At 32.6% G+C, this 21,696-nt stretch overlaps 1 pseudogene; it reads left to right on the top strand.

Annotated features, from left to right (window-relative positions):
- Positions 1 to 21,696, top strand: part of LOC111411113 — a 43,648-nt pseudogene that overhangs the window by 9,930 nt on the left and 12,022 nt on the right.

Here is a 21,696-nt window from a genome sequence, read left to right as displayed (position 1 = left end):
ACTAAATTATAAGACATTACTTCTCGCTCTCTCTCCACCCCTTTCATTTCATAAGAGAAAAATCCATGTTAAACTCAAACAAGATGAAATAGCTAAAGAAAGCGCCACAATCTATACAAACCTCCTTTTAACTGTTTTCAATTTTCTTCAGAAAAGCACCACTTCCCTGGTCAATTATCATATCTCTATCAATTTTCATACAAGATAGGGATCTCATCGATGACACCTATCTTGAACCATAATCGCTAAACCTAATATGCAAACATAGGTTTGGTGAGTGAATCTATCAATAGAAGTAATAGTGGACGTACGGTCATCAACATTGTTAGACGAACTAGAATCAATTGTATAGGTAAAAGACCACAATGAGGAGTACAACAAAAATAGCTCGGCTGGCGTCTAAGTTGACATCCAATGTTGAGCGGTGTACTTGCTCGTGCTTTGAGAAAGCTTTTAACAAAATAAGCATTGTCGAGTCTTGTAAGCGTGAGATGCTATAGGTTGTCAAGTACTTGATGATATACGGTTGCATCATGTATAGAATTACTATCATTTGTACAGAGAGAGGTACTAGTATACATCGATGTCAGTACAAGCTTGGACTAATGCATATTAGTCCAACAAAGGAGATCAAGTAGATACTAGTTGAGATAGAAATAAGCCTTGGGGATGATGAACCACTTCAACATCCAAAAAGAAGGATAAAGGGGCCTAGATCATTAATAGAAAAGTGGCACCATGATCTGATCTACATCCAAACTCTCTATGGAAACTATATCATCCACATACGAGAATAAGTATTTGAAACTCATGTTTGTTATAAACTAACAAGGAAGTATCAACACGAGAATGAGTGAAACCCCGGTCAAGCAAAAAACGGTCGAATTCATTATACCAAGAACGATGTGCTTGTTTAAGACTATATATTACCTTTATGAGACAACAAACATAATAAGGTTAAAGTTGATCAACAAATCCCAATGGTTGAGACATTTAGACATCTTAAGTGATGGTGCATTATAAGAAAGGACTGTTGACATCAAGATGACAATGAGATGTTAATAAGGCAAGTCTAAGGATGAGCCCCATGCCAATGTTTTAATTTCTAGCATGAAAGTTCCATGATAGTTGACCATGAGATATTGATGAAATCATTTTGCTTCAATTCTAGCTCTGTAGTGATCAATAGACCCAACAAATTTTCTTTTAGTACAAGAATGACATAGTGCTACCAGATTTAACATATTGTGTGAGTTACAATTTTAATAAGTTCTATACAAGTTAAATACACCAATGGTCACCCAACTTTATGCTTAATGTCACAATATCGCCACTTAATTTGATTTTATTTCATCATGATCACCTAATTTCATATAACATTTCACCCTGATCACTCAAATTCTTTTCACCAATTTCACTAATTTTAAAAGGGTTAAAACAGTAACTTTACATTATACAAATAATAACTTTAAAAAACTTATTTAAAATCTATTACTTAATAAAGTAAAAAAAAAAAAAAAACTTATTTTTAAAAAAATTCTTAGAGAAATAAAAATAAAATAAAAAAATTATTTTAAAAAATGATCCTAAAAATTTAAAATAAATTAAAAACTAATTCTAAAAATGTTTTTAAAATAAAATAAAAATTTATTTTAAAAAAAAAGTTTGTAAAATAAAATTAAAAATTAGTTTTAAAAAAAATTACTTAGAAAAATAAAATGAAATAAAATGTCATCTCAAAACAACGTTTTTAAAATAAAATAAAAAAATTTTTTATAAAAAAGTTACTTAGAAAAAAAAAACTTATTTAAAATTTTTTTTAAAATTTAAAAAAAATTATTTTCGGTTTTCTAAAATTTATTTTTTATATATAATGGAAAGTTACCATTTTAACCCTTTAAAAATTAGTAAAAATGATGGGAAAAAAAAAGAGTCACGTGACTATGGTGAAATGTTATATACACTATAACATGATTAACAGACTTATTTCAAAAAATTATATATATTGTGACTATATGTAGATTACAATTTTAAAAAAAATTATATAAAATGTATCTGGAATAACAAGTTACAATCAATGTAATGCATTTAATATTGTAATTAGCCAATAATTACATACATGTAAAACAATTACATAAACGATTAATTGTCAAATTTTTCTTTATGAACCAGTAAAAGTTGTAATTTTGCAAAATGTAACCATGATCAATATTTTTAAGGAAAATTTTCATAAGAGGATGACTATTACCTATTTTAAAATTAAGAATAAATGTTTGAAATTTTAAAAATTGGATATTTCATAAAATGTATTTATGATTTAATTACTTAATTATATATTTTATTAATTAGATATATTATGGTCACGTATCTATACAATTTGGTCACAGATTTACAACTTAGTTAGTCACATATTATTTTTCGATCACAAATCATAATTTTTTTAATATCACAAATTATTTTACGGTGTCAATTCAAAAATTTTATAAGTCACAATTTGTTCATCACTGATCAGTCACAGATGAAAAATTTACTAGTCGCAGTTTGTTTATCATTTACAAATCACACGTATTATAAGTCACAACTTATAAGACAGTCACAAATTAATAAATTTTCAGGTCAAACATTATTTTTTGGTCATAATTTATCTTCTTTATTGGTTACATATTGCTTATTAGTCACAGACTAACCAATTTAATGATCACAATCAACTAAATAATATGTGACCACTACCAACACTTGCAATAGCCATTGCCTCCAACAGTACCATCGCCACCTTTGCCGTCAGAACCACCACCACCACCTCAAACCAATCAACACATCACAGAACACCAACATCTCACCAACACCACCGCATCCACTTCCACAACCATCACCGCCACTCCAACAACCAAAACCAATGCTTCACCACCATCAACCACCCATACCACCACCTCACAAAACACCACCTAAATCTCCGGTGCACCAAACGCAATGCTGCTACCCACCCCAACCACCTGATCCACCACCACAAAATCGCCACCACACAAAACACTACCCAAAATCGTCACCATATAAACACCATCCAAAGTCGCCACCTCACAGACACCATCACTACCACCACACAAAACACCACAGCCACCACCACAAAAATCTCCACCAGACAAAACACCGTCACTTGTGAAGAGTCGCTGGAGTGAGAAGGTGGATTTGCCTCAAAAATACTGAATTTGCAACTGTGCACAGTCATTTAACCATCGCGACTGATCAACTTTGCAAATACTGCTTCATTTCACCACCACAACTCTTAGTGATTTGCATTTCTTTTGGACGAATATTTCCATTGAGGGTGGGTGATGGGGCTAGGAGACGACGAGTGGCGATGATTTCAATATTGCCAGAGGGGGACGGTTGGTGTAGAGGAGAGAGTGAAGGAAGCGATGGGTTGCAGAAAAGGAAAATGCTATAATGGTACATAATTTCCTTTACATAAATGTGTCCACCCTCTCACATGAGAGTGGACCCACATGAATAAAATATTCGAGTGGGGTCCCCATGTGAGAAGGGAGACACATTTATGTACATATAATTATGTACCAGTAGCATCTCTCTGCAAAAAAATGTAGATAGTGGGAATTAATTACTAATTAGGGTTTGTGGTGTATGTACTGAGTATATATATTTATTAAAAATATTTATTTTATAAAAAATTAATTAAAAACCCGATTTTTGAAATGTAAAACTTCCCACCTGATTTTAGAATACAGGATTTTATCACTAGGATTTCATGTAATTTCCAATATTTTTATTTCACTAATAATTTATTCATGTACTTGTTAATTACATTGCAATTATCCTAATTTGAACATTTGGGGCCAGCACCAAATAAATAAAATAAATAAAAAAGTTACCTTCTACTCACTCATCTATTCACTCCTTTCAAATTTATTACACAAAATTGACAAAAAAAAATTCATATGTGCAACGAAAATGTAATGTGTCAACTTGACGACATTAATTTGTCCACTCAAGTGAAAATCGCATCCAACAAAAAGGGCAACTTTTATTTAATTTGTGAGAAACACTTTTTCTAAACTTTTCAAAATAAAATAAAATAAAAAATTCTCAAATAAGAAACACAAAATAGCCCAAATTAAAATTCCCAATAGTAAACCCTAGCACTTACCCAAACCAAATTCAAAAATTGGCTGTATTTATGGAAATAATCAAATTTGATTCCAGCATTTCAGGTTGGATTAGTCAATCAATGCTTTAGTATTTTCGCTGTAATGCTTGCTAAACCTTTCTGGCTTTCTTAACACTTGCTAATTGCTGGTGGTTTAAGGTGAACTTTCTATGGACTTTGTTTTGATTTGCTGTGCTTCCTAATGGTTTTGATTTGTCGTGGAGTTCACCTTTTGTCTTGATTTCATGTATGTAAGAGTGCAGCTTTCACGAATAGAAGATTTGAATATGAAAGTATCTCTATGTGAATTCAAAGTGAAGGTATCTATGCACTTAAGAGTACTAGGGAAAATTCCAATTATTCAGCCTATTGTTTAAAATAGAATAACACTTGTTTGCAGTAAGTATCTTAACAGCATATGGATTTAGCTCATGTTGCTCTACTATTTAGAGTATTATTTGCTTCAATGCTGAAGCAGATAATTAATTTTTGCACTTCATTTCTGCTCCTCATTATCACATATTCCCTAATCCTTATTCTTACAAAGTGCTAATTTTATTTTTCCGGTACCTGGAGCCTACTGTTATTTGTTCTTAATAGAATGCAAAGATAGATGTTGGGGTAATGCATGTGATGGAAATATAGTGAATTACCTGATTTAGATTATGGAGAACACCGCCATGCTGACTATTCGTGTCCCAATGTTTCTTGTACTCTACTTGAACACAATTAAAAAAAGAGCCCCTCAGACTTTGAATTTGGCATATTCCTACATGGTCTTCAATCCCATGTGGTCGATCACAAAGACTTTCCTAAGAAGATTTTCCATTGCTTGTGGAAGGGAAATGAGGAATTTGAGGTTTGTGAGTCTCTTTATGTTTTTTTTTAAACTAAAGTTCTTGTGGTTTTATATCTATTCCGACGTTGCTCATTTCAGTTCTCTGGGCCAAAATATCAAAACAATCATATTTGTTTGCGATATTCTTTTCACCATTTCCATCTCCATCATTGCTTTGGGTTATTTTCGTTGCTTATTGGTACCTTGGGTGATTACTTCATTCCCATTAAAAAACCGTCTTCTTTGTACATATACTCATCACTACGGGGGATTAAGTTTTAACATCTTTTTTTTGTCTAAATACTGCTAAGTCTATTTTGCACATTTCAAATAAAGAATTTCAAGCAATTTTTCTTATATTTTTAACTATACTCGTCTCTCGTCATTGTTATAACACACATCCACCTATAGTCGTTTCTTAGGGCCTAACATGTTTTTCCTGTAGAAGTTTTAGAATTTTGATAGGAAATGGCTAAGCTTGCCTTTGTTTTCTGTTACAGAAATATTTGTTGTCCATCACTTTTAGGGTAGAAGAGATGAGAGTGAAAAGGTGAGGTGCAGAGCAATCGATGTCCAACTATATGCTTCCTGATATTTGTGAAAGGGATTAAACAATATGAGCAATACGAATGGCAAGAAACCAATGGCGTTGGGGAAGAATCTTTGATTAATAACCTGCCTAAGGACTTGAGAAGGGATATCAACCTGTCATCTCTACTTAACTTTACAGACAAGGGTAAGTACACCTCAGTACTACTCTAGGGTACACGTTATTCAACTTTGGGAAATGGTAACTGCAAGGTATTGCACGGGATAACATGCTTGGTTTTAGCTTGTTTTCCTTCTCTAATCATATTCACTATTTATTATAGGTGCCAATGTTTGAGAAAATGGATAAACAGCTGTTGATGCAATATGTGATCGTTTGAAGCCAGTCCATTACACAAAGAAGAGCTTCATTGTTTAAGCGACGAGGGAGATCCAGTTGACGAGATGATCTTTATTATGCGTGGTAATATGTTGACCTTGACGTCTAAAGGTGATACAATTGTTTTCTTCAACTCTGATTATCTCAAGGCCAGATACTTTTGTTGACAAGAACTTCTTTTATGGGCTCTGGAACCCAACTCTTCCTCCAGCCTTCCCATCTCAACCAAAACAGTTGAAGCTATAAAAGACATCAAGGCCTTCTCAATGACGGTTGGTGACAGAGTTGCTCTTTATTATTCTTGGTAATATATATTGACCATGACGACTAATGGTGGTAGAACTCTTTCCTTCAACTCTGATTATCTCATTATCTCAAGGCCATGGACTTCTATGGAGAAGAACTTCTTATATGAGCGCTAGATCCCAACTCTACCTTGAGCTTTCTAAACTCAACCAAAACAGTGCAAGCTATAAAAGACATCGAGGCCATCTCTGTGATGGCTGTTGTTGACCTGAGATGTGTGGCCTCCCAGTTTAGGTGCTTCACAGCAAGCATATTCAGCATCAAAATTCGCTGCCAATGTACTTTGGGCTCTTGCGCAACAATCGTCCACATAAGTATTACCCCGATTACTTAGCACAAAATTACCTCCTCTGCTGTATCAGAAGCTAGCCTAGCCTGGATTTACTGCAAAGGACTATTCATATAGATTGTATACTTATAGATGATATTGCACAGTGTCACATAATAATGATTTGGCTCAGTTTTACGTGAAATTTACCGATGTGTGTGCAGATAATAGCCTGTTCCCTATTTTTTCCCATTACGGTGCTATACATAAAATTTATACGTTGAAATACTTTCTTAAGGACGCTGTTGTCTTGTGCATTTTGTAGAAGTAGAAATTTATAAAAATAAAAAATAAAAAATTATCCCCATCACCAGTAGCAAAAGAAATCTTCCATACGAAATTCCGTCGGTATTTGGATGATTTTTTCTTGAAATAATTCTGTCACTTTGATAAATAAATGGCTTAAGATATAAAGTGTCCAATTTTTCTCATCAAATCACAAACTGTCCAATAAATCTTTAAAATAATCTGAGAACTTAAATTCCACTATATTTTAATTCTCTATTAGTTATAGTACAATTCAAAGTTATTCCAGAACACAACAACATTAAAAACTTCGACAAAAGTAAAAACAAGAGTAACTATTTCATGAACAAAAACTTGATGACTCCGAAACAAAATTTGAATACATGACTATTATCTGTACATCCAAAAACAAATCTAAACACACCTAATTCAAAATTTTCCTACATTAATCTGTACAAGATCGTGCCAAAGACAGTGAAATTTCAAACACAGACTCCATGTTTGGTTCTCATGCATATTGTCTTCTACACCTCGGAGACGATACTCGGGCCACAGCCGCTGCTACAGCTTGCAGCATCAAAGAGGCAAATCGAAACTTCCTTCTTCTTCTTCATTGAAACTACCTTTGTCTTCTTCATTGGAAAGTTAGGAAGAGGAAAAGGAAGATCAAGATCATCAAAGAGGCAAATTGAAACTTCCATCTTCTTCTTCATTGAAACTACTTCTTCTTCATTGGAAACACATTAGGAAGAGGAAGAGGAAGAGGAAGATCATCTCCATCATCGAACAGATTTAAGGAAACCCTCTTCTTCTTCATTGTAGACACGACTGAATTTCTATATTGATCAAAGAATCTCTCTCTTTCACTATCTTGTTTGAAGTAAATATTTTTCTGTGTAGAACTGACTGGGGAAAGTTCCCTCTTATATAGATTTGTGGAGGTAATCGAATTCCAATTCGGAACTGGAACTCACAAGAAACTGGTTATGGAAATATTCTTTGATCACAAGAAGGAAAGATTTTTCATGTTACCATATATGTTCTCTCTCTCTAATGGTAAAATTGGAAGCAATTAATGCTAAATTCTGACTCAGATTATTCCCTATTGCGAAATTACCTCATACGCCACCACCCGCCCGAATTTCTTTTCAATGTCTCGCCCAATTTTAATACCCAGTGAATTTGTAAGATTAAAAAATTTTATTGGACAAGCTTATTGGTATAGAATAAAAAATAACTTTTTTGTCATTTGATTGAGTTGTGTCGATGTTGGCTATGTTTTTGTTAATCATCGACAAAATATTTAGAAAGTTAGACGTTTGATTGCGAGTGCCTATTCTTGATTATCTTGGCTATAAATTGAGTAAAAAGTTTTCTTATTCTCACGTGTCTTCTTAGTATGTGAGCACAAGAGAGGAAAAATTTAAAGATAGATACAAAGGGTCATGTCAAAAGTGGTATTGTTCTTCGCTTTTCAAAAACAAATATCTTAGTGCGTAAATACAACTTCTATCATGTCAAAATTAAAGACGGCTCAAGTAATTTATGGATTTTAGGTCAAACCAAAAGGTCCTTCACAAAAATAATGACCACCATGATATGCACGCATGCGCACGTGCTTAAGTAACTAACAAATCAATAATTACAATAGGGTTATATATAGATGATAATTTATTGGTGCAAAAATGATCATTATAATAGGATTTTAATGATAAGCTAGCTAGTGATCCTAGAAATGAATTTGAGATGTAGAATGTCTAGTCTATGGATTCCTGGACATATTTGCAGAACTTCTAAAATTTGTGTACACAACTTTGACAATTATCGTGAATTTTCATTATAACCTTGTGACTTCCGATAATCTTTCCCATTCATATAGATAATTCACATAATTCGAAGAATTTAATTCGAGGTCAATGATATCTAGTATGTAAAATTTTCGAAATGTCTACACCTAGGTAACTTGCAAGTAGCCCATTATTGAATTTGAAATGTATAACATCAAGTGTTTAGAGTCTTGGATGTAATTTTTGCAACTTCAATCAATTAAGCCCCAGTCCGATTTAAATAAAATTAACTTTATAAAACGTTTTAATTAAAGTTGCTAAAATGTGTGGTTAAAAAGTCTATAAAAGTTGTAGGTACCATAGAATGTACAATTGAAAATGAATTTTAAGAGAATATGAGTCAAATAGGGACTAAGTATTAACGGGACATAACATTGTTTGACCTTGTGACACATCTATGATAATGGAGAATCATTTTGTTAATATTTTTGTTTCTATATTATTTCACTTTTATAAATAATAATATCGTTGATCTTTTGGTGAGATCACCATGATAAAGTATATTTAATAGTAAAATCTATGATATGTTGATTGATTAAAATCACGGGGTGGAATGACTGGATTTGCGAGCAAATTAAAGTTTGGTGGCTTGAGTACAGGAAACAAAAAATGAGCAACTTAGACGCAACTCTACTAAAAGTTGGTGACTCTCAATTCATTAAATTATTAGATATTGCTTCCCTTTTCTTCAATTCTTGAATTATTGAATTGATCTAAGTACTTGTTTGGTAGCGATTTTGATAATTGATTTTTTTGACCGTTAGAAATAAAGTGAGTTCTACCTGTGACAAAAGAATTCAAAATGACGGTTGAAATAGTGAAATAACGGTCAAAAAATTGATTTTAATTAACTTAAAATCTAAACTAAACAAGCAATGAATCAAGAAGAAGCTATATTCATTTCGTCTAGACATATGTTGACCTTACACTCTCTCTCTCTTACTCTCATAAGAGAAAAATGGATGTCAAAAATCAAACAAGATCGAATTGCTAAAGAAAGCACCGGTATCTGTACAAACCCCCTTTTAACTCTTTTCAGATTTCTCACAATAGCACCATTTCCATTGTCAGCTTCCAAACAGGAAACAATAAGTACGTTCTTGGTATGCATTACTAAAAGGACCCAACATTATGATTAGCAATATATTAACTTATTTTCTTTCACAATACTGACACTGTTGAGCGCTATCAAACGATCCCCACCAAATATGCCATAAAGAATGCAAGAAAATTGCCTTTATCTATCAATACTCCTTTCCTCTGGACAAGCTTTCAGAGAGTGCTTGATAGAAATAACACACCCCTAGATTGAAATATTTTATAGAATGATATTTCTGTATTCCAAGCCTTCAATATAAGTAATCATCTTTGGTTAAATTTAAAAGTTCCTTCTGTTATCTGACCTCAACTCCTGGTTGTCAATTTTGTCTGTGTCAGAGTTCTTCCGTTGGTATTCCATATCCGTGCTACCTGCATGAGTTCTTCTATGCCATCAATCCTAGAGAATTCAAGCACAAAAACACCCAAAATTCGTTCATTTGTTTGTGGCTATTACAAGAAAGTTCTGGTACTTAATATTTCTAATGGAGCGAAATGGGATATCTTATGAGGCGAAATATTAAACTGTATAAGAAAAGAAGATGTCTAAATGTAATGACACCAAAACAAAAAGGCATATATAAACACACAAATAAATAGAAATTTATTTCACAAGCAAGCTAAAACACGCATAGTTGTAATTCATGGTCTTCTGGCAAAAATGGGACGGCGTACGAATGCCTTAACTGTAATTTGGCCTTCCAAGGTAGCCAGTAAGCTGGTAGGATTACCAAGGTTACAGATTAAGGTTCTTCAATTAGGTACAAGAAATAAAGTGTTGCTATGTACATTAGTGATGATAACTTCTTCGGAGTAATTTTAGGATGTCGTAAGTGACACACCCCGCCCCGTGTAACACCACTAGATCCGGACGTGGCATGCGCCGATGATAGATACCAACTAAAAGTCGGACCCACCATCAAGGCTACTACAAATACAATATATTACTTTTTACACATTATTTTTCTAACAAAATTTCGGCATTATCTCCCCTGTAAACAGGACTAACCAACCTGTGATCAATTTCACACAAATCCCAAACTATAGCACAGCACAATAAAGATAAGCCGAAATCTCCACTTTTATCAAGAAATACAATAAAATATACATATGGATACATAATACATAGTGAGCCCCATAACTAACTACAAGTGATGCAAAATCACATCTAGACACGAACATGCGTCCCAAAACACTGACTATATGTTCTATGAAGTGAGTCATACTAACAAACTCTGTCGTGTGGCTCTAACTCCAAAATCAAGGCTCAACTCCAAAAGATGCCCAGATTCTCAACTGCTGCCTGATAAGGAAAAAAGTGAAAAAATATATGAGTTGATAGCTCTGTGAGTGGAGAAGTTCAAAATAAATATACCTTTTCATTTATACATTTTTATTGAAAATCAAATTCATACCATTTGATAATTTACAAACTAACATCATGTAATTATAGCCAAAAAGTGAAATATTCACATAATGTCATAAAAATATCATCTTAAAATCATGATATAACATCACCTGATAACCATGTTATAATCTCATCACATCAAACGTGCTGAAAAATCCACCAAAAATGTACCCTTTGACTGAAATATGTAATTCGCCCCTCGGGTTAAGAACTTTCGTCACGGGCCTTTGGCCCCTCCGTGAATGAAAGTCGGTCTCAAAGACCTCTCAAAATCAATTCTAGAACACGGCCAAGGCTCTCAGTGAACTATATGTACACGGTCGAGACCCCTTCATTCCCGACCATGATCCCTCAGTGTAGTATAGAACACGGCCAAGGTCCTTCAGTAAATTAGAAGAAATATATAATCACGGGTACTTTTCTGGTTGATCTCAAAATCATATCTCATATTCCAATTCACAATATAACGTATACAATCTTTGAAATCCCACATGTATCATAATAAAAGATATTTCCATAAAAATCATGTAATTTGAACACATAATTGCATATAATTGCACATACTTTAACAATAAATTTAATTTATAAATACTTTAAAAATATTTATATTTTTCCACTCACAGAACTATGTACGCCAAACTCAATTCGATTGATACGCTGTCCCGATATCCGTATTGCTGCCTGAAATATAATATAATTTTTAAATCAACAATTAACTAATTTTAATAATTAAATAGGCAATACCTAAACATAATTATTTCACGTTTAGGCAATTTTTAACGTCTCTTTAATTACTAAAATTAATTTTTCTTTCATTTTATTCAATTTCATAGTTTATTACACTTAACCCCTTCAATAAAATTAAATTTAACCTAACAATCTAACAACTACAAAATCAAACATAACTTAACAATAAGTAACTTTTTACTTACCTTTCAAAATTGAGAAATTCAAGACTAATAAAATAGAGCACTTAATTCCTAACACATTGGCAAATTTTTTCTTTTTTTTTTCTTCTTCTTTTTCTTCCTTTTTTTCTTTTTTTTTTCCTCTTTTTCTTCTCTCTTTTTCTCTCTTTTTCTTCTCTGGTCCGTTCTTGTGTGTGTGTTGTGTGTGTTATGAATTTGGTTTGGATTTGTATTAGTTTTCACCGCTTGCCACCTTTTTTTTTGTCTTTTGTCTATTTTTTTTATTATTATTATTATTAAAGTTTGACTATTCTTTTTGAATTAACTAGAGTATTACAGTAAGGGAGTTAACACATCCAATTTTAGATGTTCAGCTTTTTTCTGGTTAGGTAGATGTCCTAGTCAGGGCATAGGGTGTCATACATGGTGCTTCAATGCCTCACTATCCCCTGAAACGCCATAGGCTGGATCCTTTTTAAATCACATCCTCTACCTGCTTCTGTCATGTAAGCTTCTTTTGGTTTATTCTCATTTTATATGATATAGATCTATTTGCGGATGGGATTAGACGATATGAGCAATACAAATGGCTAGAAACAAGAGGCATTGAGGAAGGAATCTATGATTCATAACCTGCCTAAGGACTTAAGAGGGGATATTAGCAGCCATCTCTGCTTGACTTTACTGATGAAAGTAACTGAACTTCAGGCTACTCCAGAGAACCCTTCATTTAAGCTTGGTAAATAGTACTGCATAGTATTGAATAACATGCATGGGTTTAGCTTGTTTTTTCTTTCCTAATCATATTGACAACAATTAACTTTAACAATACATTTCATGGGATCTATAACTTTTCAAAGATACATTTCATCAACTTTTATCAAAATTTACTAAAAATCTAACTTTTAGCTCCATCAAACTCGGGTTAAATTATCACCTTAATTTCCTAGCACAAAATTACCTCCTCTGTTGCTTCAGAAACCTGATTCTACTGCAAAGAACTATTCGGTACCCTATTAGGAATCCTGATATGTCACATAATAATGGTTTGCCTCGTTTTTTCGTCCAAGGTCGAGTTTCCTTTTGCATATACGGCTATACGCCACAGCCTCTGATGAAGTACCCAGATTTGGCTCAGTTTTACGAGAAATTTATTAGTATGTACATAGATAACAGCCTGGAGTTATTCATTTACCTGCTCCCCTATTTTTTCCCATTACGACGCTATCCATAAAAGTTGTTATAATTTTTGTAGGAGTAAAAAGTTATATAAAAAAATGGATCCCTGTAAGCAACCCATCGCTAGTAGCTAAAGAAATCTTCCAAAATTTGAATGCTCAAATGTACTTACAAAAACAAATCTAAACAATTCTAATTCAAAATTTTCCTATGTTAACTAGTACAAGACAGTGAAATTTCGGACAGACATCTTTTTTGAGTCTCAAGCATATTGTCTTCTACACCTCAGAGACGATACTCGAGCCACAGCCGTTGCTACTGCCACTCGCACCATCACCGTTGCTACTGCTTGCAGCGTCATTTTGGGTTGCCTTTCTTAACGAGAATTAACGATGTTTTGACTTGTGAATGAAATGCGCACATCTACAATAATGGAGAAATATTTCATTAATATTTTTATTTTAATATTATTTCACTTTTGTAAATAATGCTCTCATTTTTTCGTGATATCACTATGATAAAATATATTTAATGATAAAAACATATTGACTGCTAAAATTTAAAGAATGGAAATATGGACAATGTTGATTGATTAAAATGACTTTTTTCAAATAATCAAAACACAATTTACTCTCAACTGTTTGGTCGAAGTTAGAGCCAACAACAAATTTTATCATATGTGTGCGTAACGAATATTAATAAATTACTTATAATAGTATTTTTTTACTTTCAAACTAAACAAAATTATTTATGTATAAATGAGAATGTAGTTATTTGCACAGTGGAATGGCTACTTTGCAAGTAAATTTAAAGTGAGGTGACTTGAGTGCACGAAAAAAAAATGAGTGACTTAGATGCAACTTTACTAAAAGTTAAGTGACTCTCGACTCATTAGCCCCCGTTTGGCCCCCATTATTCCTCATTATATTATAAACACCACCGAAAGCCACCAACTCACAAACACCATCACCACCACCATACAAAACACCACAACCACCACCACAAAAATCTCCACCATACAAAACAACATCACCTATGAAGAGTCGTCGGAGTGAAAGGGTGGATCTGCCTCGAAAACACTACTTCGGCAACTCGCGCACAGAGTCATTTCATCATCGCGGTGGATCAACTTTGTAAATACAGCTTCATTTCAAAGCCACAACTCGTAGTGATTCGCATTTCTTCTGGTCGGATATTTACATTGACGACAGGCGACGACGATTTCGATATTGCTGAAGGGGACGGTTGGTGTAGAGGAGAGAGTGGAGGAAGCGATGGGTTGCAGAAAAATGTAGATAGTGGGAATTAACTACTAATAAGGGATTGTGCTGTATGTATTGAGCATATTTATTTTATAACTTCTCACCTGATTTTAGAATACAAGATTTTAATACTAGAGTTTCATGTAATTACCACTATTTTTATATCACTAACAATTTATTCGTATCCTTGTAAATTACACTGCAATTATCCTTATTTGGACAGTTGGGCCCAGCACTCATTCACCCCAATATCTACTTTTCTCGTTCGATTTAATTAAATCAATGCTCACTCGACTTTTTCCTAAGTTAATACTTGCTCACTAAACCAAATAAATAAAAAAAGTTACCTTCTACTCACATAATATTAAATTATTACCTAGCACAAAACTAACTATTCTGCTGCTTCATAAGCTAGCAGAGCCAGATTTTACTGCAACGGACAATTCGTATGAAGTGTATACTTATAGATGACATCACATCATGGTATCCTATTAGAAAACCTGATGTGTCACATAATAACAGTTTGCCTCATTTTTCTTTTTTTTTCTTTTTTTTTTTTTTTTGGTATATACATATATTATATAGTATTTTGATACACAATTGCCTCTGTTGATGTACATGTATTTGACTCAGTTTTACGTGAGATTTACCAGTATTTATAGATAACAGCCTGCAGATATTAAATGCTTTCTTGAGGACTGTATTTTCTTCTGCATTGGCATCAGTAGTTACAATTTTTGTACACAAAAAGTTGCATAAAAAATGATCCCTGCAAGAAACCTGTCGCTTGTAGCAAAAGAAGTCTTCCATACAAATTCCTTCCGTATTGGGTAATTTTTTCATGAAATAATAGTCTGCCATTTTGATAAATAAAATGGCTTAGAAAATGGCTTAGCATATAAAGCTTCCGATTTCTCATCAACACAAACTGAAGAAGATTTGAACTCTTTATTATATTCTAACAACTTGAAATTCTACTGTATTTGAATCATCTCTATTATTTATAGTACAATTCAAAGTTATTCCAAAACAAAACAATGTTAAAAACTTCGACAACAGTAAAAACAAGAGTAACTATTTCATGAACAAAAACTTTATAAGTCCGAAATAAAATTTGAATACATGACTATTATCTGTACTTCCAAAAAACAAATCTAAACACATCTAATTCAAAATTTTCCTACATTAATCTGTAGAAGATCATGCCCAAGACAGTGAAATTTCAGACACAGACATCATGTCTGGTTCTCATGCATAGAAATTCTACTCCTCGGAGACGGTACTTGGGCCACAGCCGCTGCTACTGCTTGCAGCATCTTGATGGGTGGCCGCTTTCTTGATATTGAAAGCCAAATGGAATTGGGAATTTTGGCGATATCCCCACAGTTGAATCCAATCACCTTCCTCCAATTTGTTTGCTTCCACCAGTTTACTCCATTCTTTTTTAAGCACAACCATTTTCAAGGTACCCCACCTCTTCATGTGCAACATATAGTATTTACCTTTCGGATCAATTGCAAGGATCTTGACACTGCCTTGGTTAACTTCTACTAACTGTCGCTCCACTTCTGTCAAGAATTCCATGACGTTTTCTCTGTTACGAGAAAGAAATATCCGATTCTGATCAGGCTTAGTATCAGAACTTGTGAGCCTCTTTTGGTACAAGAAAATTGGCACGGTCCCTCCATTCAATCCTATTTCTCGCAAGATTTCAGGAAGAAGCGGTTCCGGACGAGGCTCCGGCTCGTTTTGTACTTGGTTACGAATCCCGTCGCCTTTCCGCTTTCTATTTTTCTGATTAGTTCCGGCAGATTGGGGCACTGCTTGGCCTGAATAAGGAGCAATGGCTAGAACTGGTTCAGGGTAAAGATTTAGGCTTGAGTAAAGCTTTTTGCAGTGGGTTTGAAGCGGCACTACTGGCGGTGGTTGTTGATCATGAAGAAGAAGATCATCAAAGAGGCAAAGTGAAACTACCCTCTTCTTCTTCTTCATTGGAAGCATGTTAGGAATAGGGAGAGGAAGATGAAGATCTTCATTATGGAACAGATTAAAGGAAACCCTCCTCTTCTTCATCGTAGACATGACTGAATTTCTATATCTATCAAAGAATCCGTCTCTTTCACGTAAAAAATTTTCTGTGAACTGACTGGGGAAAGGTTCGCTCTTATATAGATTTTTGGGGTAATCAAATTCCAATTCGGAACAGAGCTCATGCAACCCCTGAAACTCTTTACTTTATGGAAACAATTGTTGATCAAAATAAGGAAATATTTTTCATGTTACCTTATATGTTCTCTCTCTCTCTCTCTCTAACGGTAAAATTCGAAGCAATTAATGCTCAATTGTTAATTAGATTATTACCTATTGCGAAATTACCTCCAACGCCACCACACGCCGAATTTCTTTTGAAAGTCTCGCCCAATTTTAATACCCAGTCAATTTGTAAAATTTAAAATTTTCATTGGACAAAACTTATTGGTATAGAACCAAAAAAAAAAAAAAAAAAAAAACTCTTTCTTATTTGTTTGAGTTGTGTCATTGTTGGGTATGTTGTCAACCATCGATCAATTTGTGCAACTTCAATCGCTTAAGCATCTGTTTGATTTGGATAAAATTAAAATAGTTATTATATTTTGATAAAAGTTGATGATATATGTAGTTAAAAAATTGATAAAAAGTGTAGATCCCATAAAATGTTTAGTTGAAAATTAATACAAAGAAAAGTGAATTATAAGAAATAGGGACCAAACAAAGACTAAGTATTAATGAGACTTAACGATGATTTGACGTTGTCAAGGAATTGCACACATCTACAATAATGGAGAAACATTTCGCTAATATTTTTATCTCCATATTATTTTACTTTTGTCAATAATACTCTTAATTTTTTTGATGAGATCACCACAATAAAGTATATTTAATGATAAAAGCATATTGATCGCTGAAATATAGAAGATTGGAAATCCGGACGATGTTGATTGATTAAAATGACTTTGATCAAATAATCAAAACATAAAAGTATTTTCCCTCAACTCTTTGGTCTGAGTATTTAGAGCCAACAACAAATTTTATCAATATATGGATGCCTTAGTTTGATGTGTAACGAATATTAATCAATGGACCATGCTACATGTACATAATTTTTTTGCCTAATTTTCTGCTCACTACTCACAATATGGGGTGGGGACCACATTTGGAATTTTTTATATTCAAGCGGGGGGGCCCGTGCCTTGTGAGAGGGGAAACAATTTTCGGTAAGTTGAATTCGGTATAAATAGAATTATTCTTAATCAATTACTTATCATAGTACTGTTTGCTTTCAAACTAAAAAATATTACTTATGTATAAATGAGAATGTAGTTATATGCACAATGGAATGGCTAGATTTGCAAGTAAATTTGAAGTGTGGTGACTTGAGCGCACGAAACAAAAATGAGGGACTTAGATGCGACTTTACTAAAAATTGGGTGACTCTTGACTCATTTGTAGAATCCCAAAATTTTTTAGTTGGTTTGCATATAATTTATTTGCCATTAATAGAAATGCCATGTCTAGTCAAGACTTTATGCAAAAGTCAATTTGTTATCTCTATAGTAAATTTGGATGTAAATGAATATCTTCATAGTTAAGGGACCAAAGTGATAAATATAAAAATTTATACTTTTATTAGATGGGCCAAATAGTTAACTATTGAAAGAGCAAGTATTACCATATCAATATTGAACTCATTTTGAAGCTCGTAATAAATTACGAATTATGGACTCAAGAAGAAGTTAAATTGGATAAGTTAAACTCGAGTTATAGCCGTCTAAAAAAAGTTAAAGGAAAATTATAACTAACGGAATATCCTTGCTAATTAAGGTAAGTAAACATGAATTTTTATTACTTGTCATGCTAATTGTTTGTGATAATTATTAGTTATTTTGTAATACAAATCTATTTTAATTATAATAGAAATTAATTGGGAATCCTTAATCTTGTAGGATTTGATTTATGATAAGGTTTTCTGATAATTTTAGTATTAGAATAATTAGAACTATAATTAATTAAACTAGTTAATTTGTACGCATTGGTAACATTCTGCCATTAAAATTGTATTGGATTTGGAACTTATCAAAACACATAGTCAATCTCCAATCAAATTATATAGGAGTCTAGGAGTCCAAACCAATTTCTGGGAAAAGTGGACGGAAATTTTAGATTCCAATCTTAGCGTGACTACCCTACGGTCCCTACCCTATGACATTATACCTAAAGCATTCTACCATACTTTATTCTCATCCTCTCTAAATTTTCCTCTATATTACTAAGGCTTTATATCCAAAGCAGTCCACTATATTTTATTCAATTTCACAAGCAACCAAGAGAAAAATCTCGGCAAACAAGTTCCCACAATTTGCTTTCCAAGTGCATATTATAATACAAGATTCATTACGTAAGGTGAGATGCTCAGTGCTATTAGTGGTTTTTCCACATCTTTTCAAATACGTTATTATATATGAATTTAATTATTTCAGTTCAGAACTCCTTCAGGAGAAATCATTATACAGTTTAAGGCACAATTTAGCCTTCATGTTATTTTGCAGCGCTTGCTTGAATTATCATTTGTCATGATGTGATAATTCTCATGTTATGTTGGTAAGAGAATTTATACATAATTTCACGTTTGATTTGAATGTATAGTAGCAAGCATCTCATTTAGTATAATTCGTTATACTCATCCCTCTTTATTTACAATTTTCAGGTAAAAATTAGTATGCTGGACGGCGGTGGATGAATATGCAATTGGACCAATGGATCTTCGTCATGAAATACCTTAATTTTTAGGAACACTAGAATATTTAATAACATTTGATTCTTTTGTTTTTAAATTTAGACTCAATTGTGAGTAACGTCATAATTTTCAATTAGTCCTAATCTTATTATTTGTTAGAACTATTTTTATTGATATGATTCCAAAATGTTCTGCATATTTTTATTAAATTTAATATCTTTTTTAAATGTTGTTCAATTTTACTGAATTTCTTGTTATATTAAAATTTATTTGCTTCAAGAACTTTAACAAAATTCATGTTTCGTAACGTTTCGAGTTACTAGAATTTGGGGTGTTACATCATCAGCCCCCGTTTGGCCCCATTATTCCTTATTAAATTAAAATTCATTTTTCTCACTCTTCTTATCAATTACACATTTTTCAATAAAATAATATTTTACGAAAACTCAAAAACTTTCCGTCTTTTTTAACCACATATTTTTTTAAAAAAATTCTATTCATTTCATTATACTATGGAATAATGGGGCCAAATGGGCGCTAAATTATAAGACATTACTTCTCGCTCTCTCTCTGCCCCTTTCATTTCATAAGAGAAAAATCCATGTTAAACTCAAAACAAGATGGAACAGCTAAAGAAAGCACCACAATCTGTACAAACCTCCTTTCAACTGTTTTCAATTTTCTTCACAAAAGCACCACTTCCCTAGTCAATTATCATATCTCTATCAATTTTCATACAAGATAGGGATCTCATCGATGACACCTATCTTGAACCATAATCGCTAAACCTAATATGCAAACATAGGTTTGGTGAGTGAATCTATCAATAGAAGCAATAGTGGACTGACGGTCATCAACATTGTTAGATGAACCAGAATCAACTTTATGCATAAAAGACCACAATGAGGAGTACCACAAAAATAGCTCGACTGGCGTCTAAGTTGACATCCAATGTTGGGCGGTGTACTTGCTTGTGATTTGAGAAAGGTTTTAACAAAATAGGCATTGTCGAGTCTTGTAAGCGTGAGATGCTATAGGTTGTCAAGTACTTTGACGATATTCGGTTGCATCATGTATAGAATTACTATCATTCAAACAGAGAGAGGTACTAGTATACATCGATGTCAGTACAAGCTTGGACTAATGCATATTAGTCCAACAAAGGCGATCAAGTAGATACTAGTTGAGATAGAAATAAGCCTTGGGGATGATGAACCACTTCAACATCCAAAAAGAAGGATAAAGGGGCCTAGATCATTGATAGAAAAGTGGCACCATGATCTGATCTACATCCAAACTCTCTATGGAAACTATATCATCCACATACAAGAATAAGTATTTGAAACTCATGTTTGTTATAAACTAACAAGGAAGTATCAAAACAAGAATGAGTGAAACCCCGATCAAGCAAGAAACGGTCGAATTCATTATACCAAGAACGATGTGCATGTTTAAGACCATATATTACCTTTATGAGACAACAAACATAATAAGGTTGAAGTTGATCAACAAATCCCAATGGTTGAGACATGTAGACATCTTAAGTGATGGTGCATTATAAGAAAGGATTGTTGATATCAGGATGACAATGAGATGTTAATAAGGCAAGTCTAAGGATGAGCCCCATGCCAGTGTTTTAATTTCTAGCATGAAAGTTCCATGATAGTTGACCATGAGATATTGATGAAATCATTTTGCTTCAAATCTAGCTCTGTAGTGATCGATAGACCCATCAAATTTTCTTTTAGTACGAGAATGACATAGTGCTAGCGGATTTAACATATTGTGTGAGTTACAATTTTAATGAGTTATATACAAGTTAAATACACCAATGGTCACCCAACTTTATGCTTAATGTCACAATATCGTCACTTAATTTGATTTTATTTCACCATGATCACCTAATTTCATGTAACATTTCACCGTGATCACTCAAATTCTTTTCACCATTTTCACTAATTTTAAAAGGGGTAAAACAGTAACTTTACATTATATAGATAATAACTTTAAAAAAAAAAAACTTATTTTTTTAAAAAATAAAATAAAATAAAACTTATTTAAAATCTATTACTTAAAAAAAATTATTTTTAAAAAAAATTAATTAGAGAAATAAAAATAAAATAAAAAATTATTTTAAAAAATGATCCTAAAAAATAAAATAAAATAAAAACTAATTCTAAAAATGTTTTTAAAATAAAAAAATTTATTTTTAAAAAAAGTTTGTAAAATAAAATTAAAAATTATTTTTAAAAAAATTTACTTAGAAAAATAAAGTGAAATAAAATGTTATCTCAAAACAACGTTTTTAAAATTAAATTAAAAATTTTTTTATAAAAAAGTTACTCAGAAAAATAAAATAAAAACTTATTTAAAAATGTTTTTAAAATTTAAAAAAAAATTATTTTCGGTTTT

The sequence above is a fragment of the Olea europaea genome, chromosome 15 (genome assembly GCF_002742605.1).
Source record: "Olea europaea var. sylvestris chromosome 15, O_europaea_v1, whole genome shotgun sequence".
Taxonomy (NCBI): Eukaryota; Viridiplantae; Streptophyta; class Magnoliopsida; order Lamiales; family Oleaceae; genus Olea; species Olea europaea.
This window is presented reverse-complemented; position numbering and strand designations above follow the sequence as displayed.